We start from the raw sequence: 17,051 nt of genomic DNA, 5'->3' as shown, positions 1-17,051 counted from the left end.
AGGGGCTGCCAAGTAAGAAATATCTTTTGCCCTCGCTATTTCCCTTCGATGCATCTCCTATTTTTCCCAACTAAGGATTAGTATTATATTTGAATTCTAACCATCAAAGACCATTTATTCCGGTTATTCCAAATCGCCCAAGCACCCAAAATGATAAGGGAGTTAAGACCCTTTTTGATAAGCCCGCTCACTGCTCTTACTGCCTTTTCCCACCAGCCTAGGAAGGAGGAAGCAGCCATATGTGGCGCGAGAGAGGGCAACCCAAACTGTCTCAGCAAAAGATACCAGAATTCTCTTGCAAAAACAAAACCCATATTCTCACATACACAACAGTACCATTGATCAGCGGCGCCGGTAGGATTTCTCAGGAAGCGATGGAAATGGAATGAAAGAAGGATGAATAGCAAAACAACAACAACAACAACAACACCCCCACACACACACAAAAATAATGTACAGGTTCTCACTGTATCCAACAGCCAACAGGCATCGGCTTATCGCCAATCAAAATTCACCCGCCACTTTTTTGACATTAAAGCAGAATGCAATACTGATGATACCCACACCTTACCTCGAACCTGATCACGCCGCTCCTGGCGCCAGCAGGCGGGGTGGCCTTGACCTCGTTGGCGGCCCGCAGCAGTGCGTCGAGGCCGTCACCGAAAGTGAGCGCGGGAGGAAGCCTCCTCGTGAACGATACGTCCACGGGTAGGTCACGGTCCTCATTCTCGACCATCTCGTCGATGTCGATCACGATACCAGCGTGACGCACTGCGCGCGCGCGGAGCAGGACGAGAGGGGTGCCACTGCGGTGGCTGCGGAGGCGAGAGAGGCCGCGGCGTCGAGGTGGGAGGAGAGGGAAAGCGCAGAGGTGGGTTAAGGTGAGGAGAGGAAGGCGAGGAGGGGGAGAGGGAGAGACGGCGAGCATGCCAGCGAGGTTGGTGCCTTGGTAAGGTGGGGGAAGAGGGGGAAGAGACGAAAGCGAGTGGTGGTAGTCTGGTCATCTGGTGGAAGTGGACGTTGGGTTTAACGAAGGAATGGGATAAGGTTCAGGGGCCCAGCCAAGTGTGGGCTCTGCACGGACTGGGCTTGGTGGGTAGAGTGTGAGCTTTCACGTCCGATCACACTTGGGGCAGCTTAGGTTCATACTGTTTCACGGCCCATCATCTCTGCTAGATGAATACAACGGAGTAGGGCTAGTTGTTGTTAAGGTTCTTTTGGCACGGTTTTGGCTTAGTAGATTGCACTGTTAACCCTAAGGTAATATACCTTAAGGGTATACGTCTTTATATATAAAACATGTATCCATATGGAAGACAACCCTAAGGTTTGGTGGGCTCATACCGAATATACCCTTAAGGGTACATGTCTCTATATAGAACATGTACCCCTTATATAAAAGAGACAGAAAGAGGTCAGAGTTAGGCCTAACCCTACATTATTTGTCTGATTGGTTGTCCGCATCGTTTCATTCTAGACCATCGCATGCATTGATTTTATCTAGGATTATGTTTGGTTACCTGTGTATAGGAGACGTGAGTTGCATGAACGGATGCAAGATAAGTTATTTTACATGCATCCATAGGCACACCTAAATCTTGCGTGTCTCGTCGACCACCCTCCCGGGAGCCTGCGCACGAGCGCGCAGGCATCCAATCAGCTTGTATGTGTCTTGTATGCTTTCTTTGTGCTTCTGGGAAGGGAGACGGGACTTCAAAATCTTCTCACGCGCCAAACTAATCGCGGGGGAAGAGAGTGGATCTAGTGATCCATGGTAACGTAGTACTCAACACGTTATCAGCACGCTCTACCTCGACGTTGCTGCGAGAGCAGATCTACATCAACACTTTGTCAAGCCGACAAGTCATCCGCCCTAGCCGAACTGTCTTACGCGACAGGCTTCGATCCTTCCTCTACGCAATCGAGCGGTATGTCTTCAGTTCTTGATCAAAAAAGAAAGGGCGACCAATCAAAGTAGAGATAGAGGTCGTGAGGTCTTAGACAGGACCTGCAGCACCTGCGGCATGGTGAGGCGGACGCTAATTTACACCCCAATCCACCTCAACACATGTGGATTGGGGTCAATACTAGAGTAGGTGTGCTTGTGTGGAAGAAGGAGGGGGCCTACCCTTTTTATATCTCAAGGGTAGGACCTTACAGTTGGGACTTGTATTCTACTCGGGGGTCCTCAGCTTGTTACCCTCAGGATGCTATAGTCCTCCTGGAGTCGTTTATCGAGGCATGCGCTGCCTTACTCTCGATACATCATTTTGTCCCATCCGCTCTCCATACAGGTCAGCGTAGCTTGCTCAGTGTCAAGGCCATGGTACCTGGTGGGGCCTGCAAAGTGGGCTTACGGCGAGGTTCAAGGTTGCGTCCAGTACAACTCCATCTTCTGTCATACTCCTTGTGTCACTATCCAGTATGCATAGGTATACACCCGGTATGGGTGTTGTCTCGTCCTTTCCTGTGTATGGGCCACAATAGAGACTCTAGCGCTGAGGCCCCTACGACCAAGGTTGACTAGCCCCACGAGTCAGTGAGGGTATATTCGTAAGCGCATGCGGGGATGTTCCACCGTGTTTGTCATATGCCTTTTGGTGTTGTATGTATGGTTCGAACGTGGTTTAGCAATGTTGTGTCTTGTTGCAGTCGTTGTGGCAGCGTTGGCTTGAGTTCCCTCCTTGTGGATCCGCTCGGTAGGGGTTTGGTCGTTCGTCCCACCTGACAGACTTGCTCGACAAGGACTTGGCCATTCGTTCGGTCTCGCAGTCTTGCTCGACAAGGACTTGGTCGTTCTCCCCGCCTCGCAGACTTGCTCGATGGGGACTTGATCGTTCACCCCACCTCGTAGACTTGCTTAGTGTGGACTTGGTTGGTAAATCAGCCAGAGAGAGGTTTATAGACCTCGCATTGGGTATGATTATGGGTCTTTGCTTTGGGTACTCTGTTCCTGGGTATCCGACGTTGTCATTCAGTATGTACTCCTATGTATATGAAGTTTGCCAGAAATCGTTGCGGAGTAACCATATTGGTTTGAATGCTTCTATCCGATGTAGATGTGGATATACCCGGGATTAATATCATATCCACATTTGACTTATTGGCATTTGATCTATTCTGCGGGGGTGCCCGTGAATATGATCGACCGGCCTTAGTCAAAGCATATGCTTTGATTATGGATTCATGTGGTCTGTGGTAACTCTCCTATAACGAACTCACCCTATTGGTGATTTGCCTCATGAAGAGGTTCATCTTGATGATGAAATTCCTAGCAATACACATAATATTATTATGTTGGAATACAGAACAATGAATCTTTCATTTTGGGAAATGACTAAAATCATAATTAAATGTGGGAGACGAATGTGTCAACACCTATCTTGCCTCTCTAAATTGTATCTGGATCCAATACAAAGTCCTAGGCATGAGTGCTTGAAGCTCTCTTATAAGGTCATTAAGAAATGCAATCGAGGCTGAACCAATAATCACAAAGGAAAAGTCGTGAGCATGAAGTTTGGACATTTATGGGCACTATTGAAATATCTTGTGGTGAATGTGATGATTCAAGTGGTCTTGTGAGAGACCCATCCCCACATGTGTGTTGAATAAACATTGTTCTGTTATGTAATACATCTGTCAAATGGCATGAATTAAAATATGCAGTTAAAGGATTCTGAAGATTCGTAAGATCATTCATGAGATCCTAGGAGGACTCATATTCTTAAATTTTAAATATGCAACATATAAATCTCATACAAGACAATACATTCCTGATGAATGATCACTCGCCTGTGTAGACAGTATATCTCCTAGTTGAGATTATAGTTCCCTGATGGAACCTTTGTAGAAGAAACAAAGTCTGTGTTGAACACCAAAGTTTGATAACCCCTATAAATGGACAAAACTCATACATACCCGAGAAGAAATAAGATGAGGTACGTATCGAAGAGAAAACTCCATCCGGGTGGCGGAATGCACCCGCCTAGTCTTGTGAACTAGGAGGAGCCTAGGGATTTTTCTGATTAGTTGGATGAACTCAAGAACACAAGGGTTGGAGTGGTTCCGGTCGATGGAGCATAATACCCTACACCCATTGTGAGTTGCATTGCATGGGAGTCTCTGTTTGTCCAACGGTCTCCCGGGGAGTCTTTCCATGTAACGTTGTGTGCCCTCCCTTTTATAATTCAAGGGGGACACACAAAAGGAAGCTGAGCCCCGGCAGGCGAGCCTAATAATATTGTAATAAGAACATACTATAATGGACAATGTCGTCGACGGACAGAGATCTTCTCTTGGTCTCCCTGTAGATTTCTTAACAGCCTCTCCTTCGCCCTGTCTTGTCAGCGTATGGGTGAAGGCTCTGGTATGGGTCGTAGCATAGACTAGCACACTGACGTGCGTAGGTGCGTGCGCAGTCGCCTGTGCTGTCACGTCCAGCCGGTCACTATAACGGACTCAGTACTCGGCCGAACGGCGCTTCATGGTGGTGTCTTCCACGCGCGTGGCTCAACGACCTCGGTAACACGTGGATCTTTGAGCGGGCATTTAATGTGCGCGGCGCTGTCATGCTACATTGTGCGCTCGGTAACGCGTGGGGTGGTTATAGAGACCTGTCACAAGCCTACCAATGCCCTACGCTTGGTCAGAGCATGCCTTGGCTGCCTTGCATTTAATGCGGGGCCGAGGCCTTGCTTCCATGCGAAGGTTTGCACCATGCGTCCAATGGCCATGTGGTGTCACCGGACCCCTGCCTGGGTCTGGAGTAGGGCCTAGGGGCATGTTCTGCTCTAGAGCACTTGGAGCCTTTGTTGGCGACCCGGATCCCATACCGGAGGGGGTCCGGATCCCTACTCGGGGGTCTAGTTTGTATACGTGGAGGTCCTAGACCTACCAGGGGGGTTGGATTGCGTACATAGGGTCAAGACCCACCCATGGGGGTCCAGACCCGTTGGTGAAGTCCTTGAGCATATCGCCTCCCTAGACACGTGGTAGCACCGAGCCTACCCATAAGGTGGGGACAGACCCCGTGGCCTATGGGTGGAAGACGCTGTTCTGACTCACCTAAGGCCAACCTTGGATGGGGGTGCAGTTCGGGCTCGCCCGAGGCCAACCTTGGCGGGAGACGCAGTCCCAGCTCGGACAGGAGACGTAGTCACGCCTCGCCTTTGGGGCCTATGGTCTTGTCGGACGGGCTTGGTCCCACGACATCGAGCTGCTCAGTTTCTTTGGCACAGTGGGAGAGGGTACCCCAGTTTCAGGGTACCGATAGTACCAAAGGACTTGAAGGTCGCTTGATAAGCAAATGTGCATGTCACGAGTTTTACTAAATGTATGTAGACTCTTGTATTTCACCAGATGTGGAATTGTTGTATCCTCTTGTTGGCGTTTCGACCCCGGGGGGTCCCTGGACCGACGAGTAAAATTGTCGCTGCGTGTCCCAGCCCAGATGGGTCGGCGCGAGATGGAACACAAGGGGGAGAACCGTGGCTCGTGTTATCCTGCGCCCAGGGCGGATGCGCTTGCAGTAGGGGTTACAAGCGTTTGTGAGGGAGAGAGAGAGTGTGTGCGAGCCTGTTCGTCGGCCCGTCCTCCCGCGCGACCACCCTCTCATATGAGGGCCCTGGACCTTCCTTTTATAGATGCAAGGAGAGGGTCCAGGTGTACAATGGGGGTGTAGCAATATGCTAACGTGTCCGGCAGAGAGGAGCCAGAGCCCTATGTACATGCCAACGTGGCTGTCGAAGAGGTGCTAGAGCCCTGTGCACGCGGTGTCGTGGCCATAGGAGGAGCGCTTGAGCCCTGTAGAAGCACAGCTGTCGGGGCTGCCAGGACCTTGCTGACGTCTCCTTGCTTCCGTAGGGGGCTTGAGAACCGCCGTCGTCATGGACGCACGCGGGGTGCCATCATTACTTGTTTACCGGGGCGAGCTAGATGGGACGCCAGTCTTGTTCCCTGTAACCTGAGCTAGCTAGGGGTAGGGTAATGATGTACCCCCTGTGGCGTGGTCGGTCTGAGCCCAAGGTCGGGCGAGGCGGAGACTCCTCCTGAGGCCGAGGCCAGGGTGGGGTGAGGACGCGATTCCTTCTGAGGTCGAGGTTGAGGCCGAGCCCTGGGGTCGGGCGAGGCGGAGACCATCCTCCGAGGCCGAGGTTGAGGCCGAGCCCTGGGGTCGGGCGAGGCGGAGACCACCTTCCGAGGCCGAGGCCGGGGCCGAGCCCTGGGGTCTAGGTTGAGGCCGAGCCCTGGGGTCGGACGAGGCGGAGACCTCCTTCCAAGACCGAGGACCAAGGTCAGGCGAGGCGGAGCTTCCTGTTGCGCCTGAGGCTGGACTTAGCTGTTGTCAGCCTCACCCTGGCTGGTGGCACAGCAGTCGGAGCGGGGCAGGCGGCGCTGTTTTCCTGTCAGGTCGGTCAGTGGAAGGGCGAAGTGACTACGGTCACTTCGGCCCTACCGACTGAGGAACGTGCGTCAGGATAAGGTGTTAGGCGATCCTTGCATTAAATGCTCCTGTGATACGATCGGTTGGCGAGGCGATCTAGCCAAGGTTGCTTCACTGCGAAGCCTGCCCGAGCTGGGCCTCGGGCGAGTCGAGGGTGCGTCCGTTGCTTGGGGAGGCCCTCGGGCGAGGCATGAATTCGCCTGGGACTACTGTTCCTGCCCGAGGCTGGGCTCGGGCGAGGCGAGATCGTGTCCCTTGAGTAGATGGAGCCTTGACCTGAATTGCGCCCATCAGTCTCTGCAGCTTGTGCTGATGGTGATTACCAACCGAGTTTAGGAGTGTTGGGGGTACCCCTAATTATGGTACCCGACAGTAGCCCCCGAGCCTCAAAGGGAGTGTTGGTACTCGCTTGGAGGCTTTGTCGCACTTTTTTGCAAGGGGACCGGCCTTTCTCGGTTACATTTTGTTTCGGTGGGTGCGCGCGAGCGCACCCGCCGGGTGTAGCCCCTGAGGCCTCGGAGGAGTGGTTTGACTCCTCTGAGGTCTTAATGCCTTTCGCGATGCCTTGGCCGGTCTGGTTGTTCCCTCATACGATCTGATGGTAGCCCGGGTGCATGGTCAGGTTCCGAGTTTTCAGGCTGGTCTGTTGACGCTGTCAACGGTTTGGCCGTAGCCAGGTTTGCGAGAGCAGCCCCCGAGCCTCTGCACGGAGCGAGGGGACGATCAAGGACTGACTCGACTTTTATCATATGCCCCTTCGTCGCCTTTCCGCAAGGAGGAGGGGGGAAAGCGCCATGTTGCCCTCGGAGGGTGCCGAACATGGTGTCTCCAGTGAGTTGCTAACGGGTGATCTGAGTGGACGCCCGTGCCCCGTTCGATAAGGGTCGGCTAGTGGCCCAGAGGCGCGCTCCAAAAGTACCTGCAGGTGATTTGCCGGACCCGGTCCCGTTTGATAGGGTCCGAGGGCTCGATGCCTCCCTCTGGTGGGATTCCATTACAAAATCGCTCCTGCTGGTCTCGGAAATGTCCTAGGGTACCTCGGGAGCATAGCTCGAGCCTCGGCCATGTATCGGACGTACCCAGAGTCATTCCTCGCTCTGCGTGCTCTGGGGCGGCTATCAAACCCTTCGAGGGGCCAGCCTTCGAATCCCTGATCAGTAGTGGGCGCGGAGCCCAAGTGCTCTGAGGCGGCTGTCGAACCCTTCCGAGGGGCCAGCCTTCAAACCTCTGATCAGTAATGAGCCTGAAGCCCGAGTGCTCTGGAGCGGCTGTCGAACCCTCCCGAGGGGCTAGCCTTCGAACCCCTAATCAGTAGGAGGGCTCGGGGCCCGCTTCCTTCGCGGAGAAGGATCCCTTTCGGAGTATCCCCTTTCCCAGTCCCTGTAGCAAGAGAGAGAAAGGGGAGAAGGAAAAGGATATGAATTTAAATGGCGTGGCGCACCTTTTTTGACGCGGTCATCATGGCGGAGGTGAAACGTCGCCCGCTTTGCCTGCCAAAGGCGTTGTTTGCCCTGCCGAGGAGTTAATGCGACGGGACAGGCGATTCGTGGGGCGGCCGTTGCCCGTGCGCGAGTCGTTCGAGGAACGGCGTTTCGCCTTCGAGTTTGAATTTTGCGGCGGGTTCGGGCGAAGTGTTGAACGGATCTCGCCCGAGCCTTTATATACTCGGAAGAGGGGCCGACGGTGGTTCTTTACTCTGCTGCTCACCTTCTGCTTTGGTTTCCGCAACCTAACAGAATAGCTAGAGAAAAGAAAACCGCGCACCTTGTTCCCTCCGCCTCCACCCCCTTCGTTCGGTGATGGCCGACAGGGTGACCGTTGTTTCGCCACGTGATCTGTGGCCTCTCTCTACCGTCACAGTGGATGATCTGGAGGCCCTCGTCGCCGATGGCTTGCTCCGTCCCCTCTCCGGTGACCCGCAGCCGGAGTGGATGGTCCCTGCGAGCGAGGCCGTCCCGACTCCGCCGCCGGGGTATGTGGTTAGTTTCGTCTCCTTCCACGAGCGGGGGTTCGGAGTGCCAGCGAGCCGTTTCATGCGGGCGCTCCTGCATTATTACGGGGTGGACCTGCACAACTTCAACCCCAACTCCATTGCGCAAGCGGCCATCTTCGCGGTGGTTTGCGAGGGTTTTCTGGGGGTTGACCCCCATTGGGATTTATGGACCCATCTCTTCTCCGCGGAGCTTTTCGCCTTGATGATGGGGGAAAAGAAGGTCCGCATGGCGGTGCGGGCCGGTGGCTGCACCCTCCAGTTGAGGTAGGCGCGCGCAGCAGTACATCCCCGCCATCCTTGTGTCTTCGAACAAGGGGTGGCAGCGCCGGTGGTTTTACCTCCGGAATGACGACAGAAGGCTTCCGTCGTTTTCTCAACGAGTGGTGACCGCCGCCGGCAGCAACTGGCGTTGGGGGGCCACGCACGAGAGACAAGAGAATCTCCAACCTCTTCTGGAGGCCTTGCAGAGGTTGCGAGATGGGGGGCTCACTGCTGCGGGGGTAGTCGCCGCCATTCATCGCCGGAGGGTACTCCCTTTGGCAGAGCGGCGGTTGCCGCTCTCGGAGATGAAGTCGGGGGTTGATTTGGAGGGTTCGCAGATGTCCTCGGCTCCCCTTTCCACCGACGACCTCCGCAGACGGATAGCGGGCACGGTAGGGAGGTTGGATGCCAGCGCCCTTACCTAGCCCGTGATGCGTCTCGAGCGTGGGTACGTGTCCCTGGTGAGTGTCCGCTCCTTCTTCTACCTTGTGCCGGGTCGCCTTTGATTCTTATCGTCGGGATTTCCATTCGTCTCCAGGAGTTGGGGTTTTTCAAGCCCTCCCTGCCACCGGTCCCAGAGGACGTGGTGGACCGAGCCGCGCGGAGGGTCGCCATGGAGAAGAAGAAGAAGGACGCTGTAGCATCCCAAAAATTCAAATCCTGAAATTTTCTCAAACTCGCTCTAAATTCAAAACGAATTTCAAATTTCATTTCAAAATGTTTGTTTGCGAGTTGACATCAGCAAATAAAATATAGTGGTCTATATTCTCTCTAAAATCCTCCTCAAAATATCCTACAAATATTTTCCCAGTAATCCCCTTCAAATTCTTTCCAGAAATACTGCCCAGATATTTCCCTAGTGATCCCCTTCAAGTTCTTTCCAGAAATACTGTCCAAATATTCCACCGATATATCTCCAAGTATTTTCCTCTTGAGAAATACCTTCAGAATCATTTTTCAAGTCCCTATAAATATTTTCTTCATAACTTTCCTCATGCTCATGCATATACGTATGCCTCCAGTGTCATACGGTGAGCTCTACAAGCTAATCTCACTTATACAAGACAAATACATGCTAATCTCCCACTAATCCTCTAATCCTCCCACTAAGGGTTAGTTTGGGAACACTAATTTCCAATGGGATTTTTATTTTCCCAAGGGAAAATGAACTAATTTTCCTTGGGAAAATGAAAATCCCATGGGAAATTAGTGTTCCCAAACTAGCCCTAATCCTCTCATCCCTCCCCCTAATCCCCCACCATGGCTATAAATAGAGGGGCAAGGGCCTCCTCTCATCCCACCCCAAGCCATTTCATGGCAACTCTCTCCCCCCCCACACACCCACTCCATGTTCCACACAAGCACACACTAGCACAAGGATCGTTCGATCGTTCGTCCGATCGTTCATGGTTTGTTTGTCCGTTCGTCCGATCGTTCGATCGTTCGTCCGTTCGTTCGTCCAAATAATCCTTTTCCTACCGTTATGCTGCCGAAATTCCGATCGTTCGTTCGTTCGATCATTCGATCGTTCATCGTTCGTTCATAGTTCCTATTCATCGTTCATCATTCGTTCATAGTCCCTATTCATCGTTCTTCCAGATAATCTTTGTCCTGCTGTTATGCTGCCGAAATTCCGATCGTTCGTTCGTCCGATCATTCGATCGTTCGTCCGTTCGTTCATCCAAATAATCTTTGTCCTGCCGTTATGCTGCCGAAATTCCGATCGTTCGTTCGTTCGATCATTCGATCGTTCATCGTTCGTTCATAGTTCCTATTCATCGTTCATCGTTCGTTCATGGTCCCTATCCATCGTTCTTCCAGATAATCTTTGTCCTGTCGTTATGCTGCCGAAATTTCGATCGTTCGTTCATCCGATCATTCGATCGTTCGTCCATTCGTTCATAGTTCCTATTCATCATTCATAGTTCCTATTCATCATTCATAGTTCCTATTCATCGTTCATCGTTCGTTCATACGACTATTCACCATCACTATTCACCGTTGCTATTCATCATTACTATTCACTGACACTATTCTCCATCGTTACTATTCAGTATTACTATTCATCATCGTTACTACTCATCGATGATATCTAGTGACTTTTTCGTCGTCACTATTCATCGTTACTATTCATCGATTAGCCGATCACCCCAAATTTCAACTACTCATACATCATGTTGTCCAGTCCACCTAAGACCAGCCAGACCCATATTCCAGTCATACGAACTCCGGTGACTGTGATTTTCCTTCCAGTAGGGAACTTCCCATCTGGTCACCCATCCCAGGTTTCTCCAAGTTGAGCACGCTTAACTTTAAGATTCCTTCGAACCAGGCTCCCAAACTCAGATTCCAATAATTCTTGTTTCTAAATTCTTATCAAACTATTCCCTATCCAACCATGTCATCCCTTAAGCATGGTCCATATTCCAGAAAACTCCCAAAATACTCTTGTCCCATATTCTGCCTATAACTCTCCTGTTCATACTAAGTCAGACGATTCATTCGTCACTATTCTCACCAACAGTGAACTTCACTGTGCTACACCACATACACCCAGCTATAAATACACCCAGCTACCCTCTCCCTCTCCACACACACTCAACACCCTCAGCCAAGGCAAACACCCCACCCACTCAGTTACTCCGCTCTGCCGGCTACACGCATAGTGTCGCTTCGCCTCCAGTCCACCCTCCTGGTAAGCACCTCCGCTCCACCACCAGTAATATCACAACACCACATGACACATATTATACTCAAGACTCTACCCATCCATATATCGCTATTCTGACCACTATACTAAATATTTGTTGGTATACTTGCTGGTTTGTATATTTGCTTGTTCATGTTGCATAGTTATCGGAGCATTCGTGTCGTCTCGTGGAGGCCAGATCTGCAAGTCTACACCAGGCGGTGGAGCCAGAAGCCAGTTCCGCGAGCTCTCCTTCCCCCTTCGCCGGATAAGCACGGCAAGCTCACTGGATCCCTTTGATGCATAAATTACCTATGATTTTTCAACCACAACCCTCAGCCTGTTATTTTATGCATGATATGATTTTGAGACAAGTTATTATGGCCACCCAGTCGCTTGCCGCAATCAATCCCTGATATATATGTTCCAAATGATTTGAGAACAGGTGTGAGTTTTCAAAAGAAAATGCTTTTCAAAATGTGTGTGATGAAGGGTTTTCACCCTTATCACCTTGTGAGTGGGATAATCAGGGACTCCCTGGTTTAGGGGAGGGCCTAAGGTGTTGGCTCAACTGGTTTAGGCGTGAGCAGAAGGACTGTCCCCTCATATAAGGACTGGTTTGTCATCTTTACTAGATGTACTCTTTAATAGTACAACCACTCGAGACTGTGTGGGCAGTCACTCAATCTGAACTCGTACGGTCCAACCCCAGGGTTATGAAGGCTGGGGAGCACCGGGAGGATAAGGAGGGGGAAAGTTTTGTCCGGTTTGGACATGGTGGTGGCCTGACTCCTTCCGGATAATCGTTAAGGTTAGGACGTGCGGGGAAAGAAAGAGAGTCGGATTCGGGTCTCATTGGCCATGGGATCGCAGAGCCGAACTAGTGGGTAAAGTGTACCCCTCTGCGCAGAGTTCAAACCTATTCGAATAGTCTGTGTCCACAGGAATGGACGAGTCTGGTATGGTATGGCAATTAATGTTTTGTTTTCAAAAAAAAAAGGTGCGTTTGAGAAAAGTGGTTTTTAAAAAGGTTCGGCGGTTGAGCCGTGAGCTATGGTGGACGGGAAGTCCAGTAGCTGTTTTTGAAAAGGAAAACCAGTGGGAAACTGCTGAGATACCTGGATGGTTTAGTCCAGGGGATTTTGTTATAATACTGAAAAACTTCCTGCTCCTTTTGGACAGGATGCGCTTTGCAAAAATACAAAATGTTTTTCAAAATAACTCTGCATAAAATATTGTTGTTTCTGCAAAATATCCTGAGCTCCACATATTCCATGCATTATATCTGATTTCCCCATTCCGCGGGTGAAGGTGGGCTGCTGAGTACGTTTGTACTCACCCTTGTTTATTTGTTGTTTTTCATAAAAAAGGAGATTGGGTAAGAGTTACGACTGTTCCCAACCTTGCCTATGGCTGTTGGACCGCTAAATTGCTTCACTGCGTATATCGGGCTGCTTCAGTCCCACTCTGATGATATGTCTCGAGTTGTGGACCAACTCTTAAGTTCGCCACCTTTGTAGGCTTGTCTCGTTTAAGAAGATCTGGAATCATCTGATGTATAAATGTGTTTACTAGCCTCCTGGGACTAGTAATTGTATCACATTTGAGTCCCAGAGGATTGGGGACGCTTCAGGTGGTATCAGAACTGTTAGGTTGGCCGCAGGACGTAACCCTTAGCCTGATCCAAAAGTTTTTGAGTCCAAACTATTTTCTTAAAAAAATCTTGCTCTCATCCCTTCATTTCAAAAATGCTTTTCCCCTTTCCTTCTCTCAGAAGTCAGATGGAGGTTCAGTGCTAAACCAGCTTCTGCCAGAATGAAGATGGTTTCCCCAAGTTGCTGAGAGCATGCACAGTTCGCCTCGGAATCAGGAGCCAGCCAGAGTATGATGGTCGTGAGTTCGTCGAGCATGACACGGAGAAGTGTGTCGTGACTGTATACATTGGATCCAGTCCGCACCATGTGGAATGGAGTGTCACTGCTGCTGGACACAGATTCAAAGACACCTGCCAAGTCGTCGCTCGCAAGGCATTGAGGACCCTGTATCAGATCTATGAAGAAGAAGTGGCCGACACCCCGCTCAGATTCTTTCCGCCCTTTCAGAGAGACCGTCCCGCTTGGATGGCCAGGATGCGTGCATTAGAAGAGCAGCAGCTGCTTGAGGACGACCCCACAGTCGTGTACCTCACTGCATACCTGCTCACCCTTGATGCACAATATGATTTCTTGGCTCGGCACCACCGTCAGATGATTGCCCGAGCAGAAGATGCAGAAAAGCTCAACCGTAAGCTCCATGTGGATCTCACCACAGCTCAAGCCCGTGTAGCTGCCTTGGAAAGTCGTGAAGTCATTGCTGTTGAAGCCCTGAAGCAAGCCAAGGATGAGCACGTCCAGAAGTTGATGGATGCCTACTTGGTAACCCATAACCAATGTAGAGCCCTGCAGATCCAAGAGCCCGCTTCATCCAACCCAGAAGAGCTGAAGACCCCCAAATTCTTGAAGGTCACCCGGTCTCTATCAGAGGAGAGAAGAAGGCTTGGGAACTCCCGGAAGGAGCCATAGTCTTAGAAGGAATTCCAGTCTTCCCTCAGGCTATGGATAAGCAAGAGCACCCCGAGTCCTCCCAAGATCCCCCGCTAGAGATGTTTGAACCCCTCACCATGAAGAAGATTCCAGCACCATCCCTTGAGGTCAAGGAAGAAGCTGCAAGCACCCCGCCACCACCACCGCCCTCTGAGGAGCTACAAGAGCCAGTCCCGCTTGAAGAAGAGTTTGATCCCGTGCTGCCATCTCAGTCGCCGCCAGAAGAAGTCATCAACATCAGCTCCCTGTTGACCCATCCAGGAGATATCTCAGATTGAAGTTGTGCGTCACCCTTGCCAGAAGAGAAGCTGCCAGATCTGAGTTAGTTATGCCCAGTCCTCTGCATGCATTGGGTAGTGATGTTTTTCTTCACTTTGGCTAGAGCCCTGCATGTATGAGAGGTAATCGTGTAGACTCGTGTTTTGAAAAACTCTAATCGTGTGGCCCCCTAGGGCATTTCAAAATGAATTTCGCTTGATGTTTTCTCCCCTTTTGAGTGCATATGTGATGCTTTAACGTTAGTCCTCATAAGTCGCATTTAGCATAGTTCTCAATTCAGAGCTAAGCAATAGTAGTTATGCTTAGCCCCCGAATCCAAGTAGTTCGTGATTTAGAAAACTATATCCTTCCCTTATTCAAAACATTCGATTTGTTTGTGCTTATCATTGCTGAGCTTGTGTGTTTTCTTTCTTTTTTTAAAAAAGGTTTTCTCTAAAAACATAGATCACAAATTAGAGCCAATCCTCACCTTATGCTTCCATTCTCATCTTAACCCATCTGAAGAGAAAAGTGTCTTACCCAAGAAGATACCGGGAAGCTTACCCTTGAAGCCTGGAATAAGCTACAGAGGAACCTATCCAGTCGCTCAGTCAAAAGGACCGACCGTGAGAATCAAAGCACTGCCCCTGAGTCAAAGTAAACAGGAAAAGAGGACAGAAGGAGTTATTACCATACATAGAGGCAAAGATTCTTGGAACTAGAGACCACAAACATCAGGGTCATTGACCCCACCACTCACCCGTGCCCCTCGCACGCGTGCCCGCCTCCATGCGCACTACCACCGCCCCACGCCCCCCCTTTGCAGCGCACTACCGCCGCCCACGCCACCTTTGCAGTGCACTCACCACCGCCATCATCACCGGCAACACCAGGCCCCCCTCCCCTTATCGCACCCGCTGCCGCGTAGCACCTACTCCATCACCACTACTCCGCAACCGAACACCCCCGCTCGCCTATAAACCCCCCCACCAGCTCCCTCAACTCCCATCTCGTACAAAGCAAAAACAGCCCCGATAAAATCCCCTCTGCCAAATCGCAAGCAACTCCATTTTTCCACTCCCTCGCCCCTAAGATCACAATGCTTGGTGATTCTTGGGTTGAAGACTGTTGTACATGGTTCATAGTTTTCGGTTTCCTCCTCTGTATGATGATAATACTCTTTGATAGAATCCTCCAGTGGGAAGAGCAAAGAGAAAGAAAGAGGCGGTGAGAAGAGAAAAGAAAATAGTAAAGATAAGATAAGAAGAAGGTTTTCCCAGAATCAACCCCGTGTCAGTCATTTCTCCGCAGCCTGCTCAAGCAGCAACAGCAGAAGAAGGCCCCGTAACACCCTTGTTATGAGGTACTTCAAGGAGTTCAAATCCCCAAGATTCAAGAGTTCTACCCTCATTCTTTTTAAGTAGGGTAGTGTTCTAGAAAGGTTCCTGCTATGGAGAAAAAAAGAAGGCCTATAGCAAGCTTGTGGAGGACCAGATCATCGAAGCTTATAAGTTTCTGGATGAGAAGTGGTCACCCAAGTTCCGTTGATGAAGCACTAGAAGAGCAATCAAGGAAGGGACCCATGGATAAGTTCGCAAGAAGAAGGTTTGCGTGTTGGCATCGTTGCTTCTTCAATAAGCTAGCTTCCAAGCGAAACCTAGAAGCCTGAAGATGATCTTTGAGTAACCAGAATCAGTGTTTGCAATCAGCAACCAGATGCTCCTCAAAGGCCGGATTTTGTTGAAGTTCCATCTCCTCGAAGAGTTGCAAAGTGAAGATATATAGCTGAAGTAAAGCTATACCCATAACCCTTCTAAGCCGAATCTCGAGGACGAGATTCCTTTTAAGTGGGGTAGATTTGTAGCATCCCAAAAATTCAAATCCTGAAATTTTCTCAAACTCGCTCTAAATTCAAAATGAATTTCAAAATTCATTTCAAAATGTTTGTTTGCGAGTTGACATCAGCAAATAAAATATAGTGGTCTATATTCTCTCTAAAATCCTCCTCAAAATATCCTACAAATATTTTCCCAGTAATCCCCTTCAAATTCTTTCCAGAAATACTGCCCAGATATTTCCCTAGTGATCCCCTTCAAGTTCTTTCCAGAAATACTGTCCAAATATTCCACCGATATATCTCCAAGTATTTTCCTCTTGAGAAATACCTTCAGAATCATTTTTCAAGTCCCTATAAATATTTTCTTCATAACTTTCCTCATGCTCATACATATACGTATGCCTCCAGTGTCATACGGTGAGCTCTACAAGCTAATCTCACTTATACAAGACAAATACATGCTAATCTCCCACTAATCCTCTCATCCTCCCACTAATCCTCTCATCCCTCCCCTAATCCCCCCACCATGGCTATAAATAGAGGGGCAAGGGCCTCCTCTCATCCCACCCCAAGCCATTTCATGGCAACTCTCTCCCCCCCACACCCACTCCATGTTCCACACAAGCACACACTAGCACAAGGATCGTTCGATCATTCTTCGATCGTTCGTCCCCTGTTCTTAGTTTGTTCGTTCGTTCGACCGATCGTTCGATCGTTCGTCCGATCGTTCATGGTTCGTTCGTCCGTTCGTCCGATCGTTCGATCGTTCGTTCGTTCGTCCAAATAATCCTTTTCCTACCGTTATGCTGCCGAAATTCCGATCGTTCGTTCGTTCGATCATTCGATCGTTCATCGTTCGTTCATAGTTCCTATTCATCATTCATCGTTCGTTCATAGTCCCTATTCATCGTTCTTCCAGATAATCTTTGTCCTGCCGTTATGCTGCCGAAATTCCGATCGTTCGTTCGTCCGATCATTCGATCGTTCGT

Source organism: Zea mays, chromosome 5, assembly GCF_902167145.1.
Source record: "Zea mays cultivar B73 chromosome 5, Zm-B73-REFERENCE-NAM-5.0, whole genome shotgun sequence".
NCBI lineage: Eukaryota > Viridiplantae > Streptophyta > Magnoliopsida > Poales > Poaceae > Zea > Zea mays.
This window is presented reverse-complemented; position numbering follows the sequence as displayed.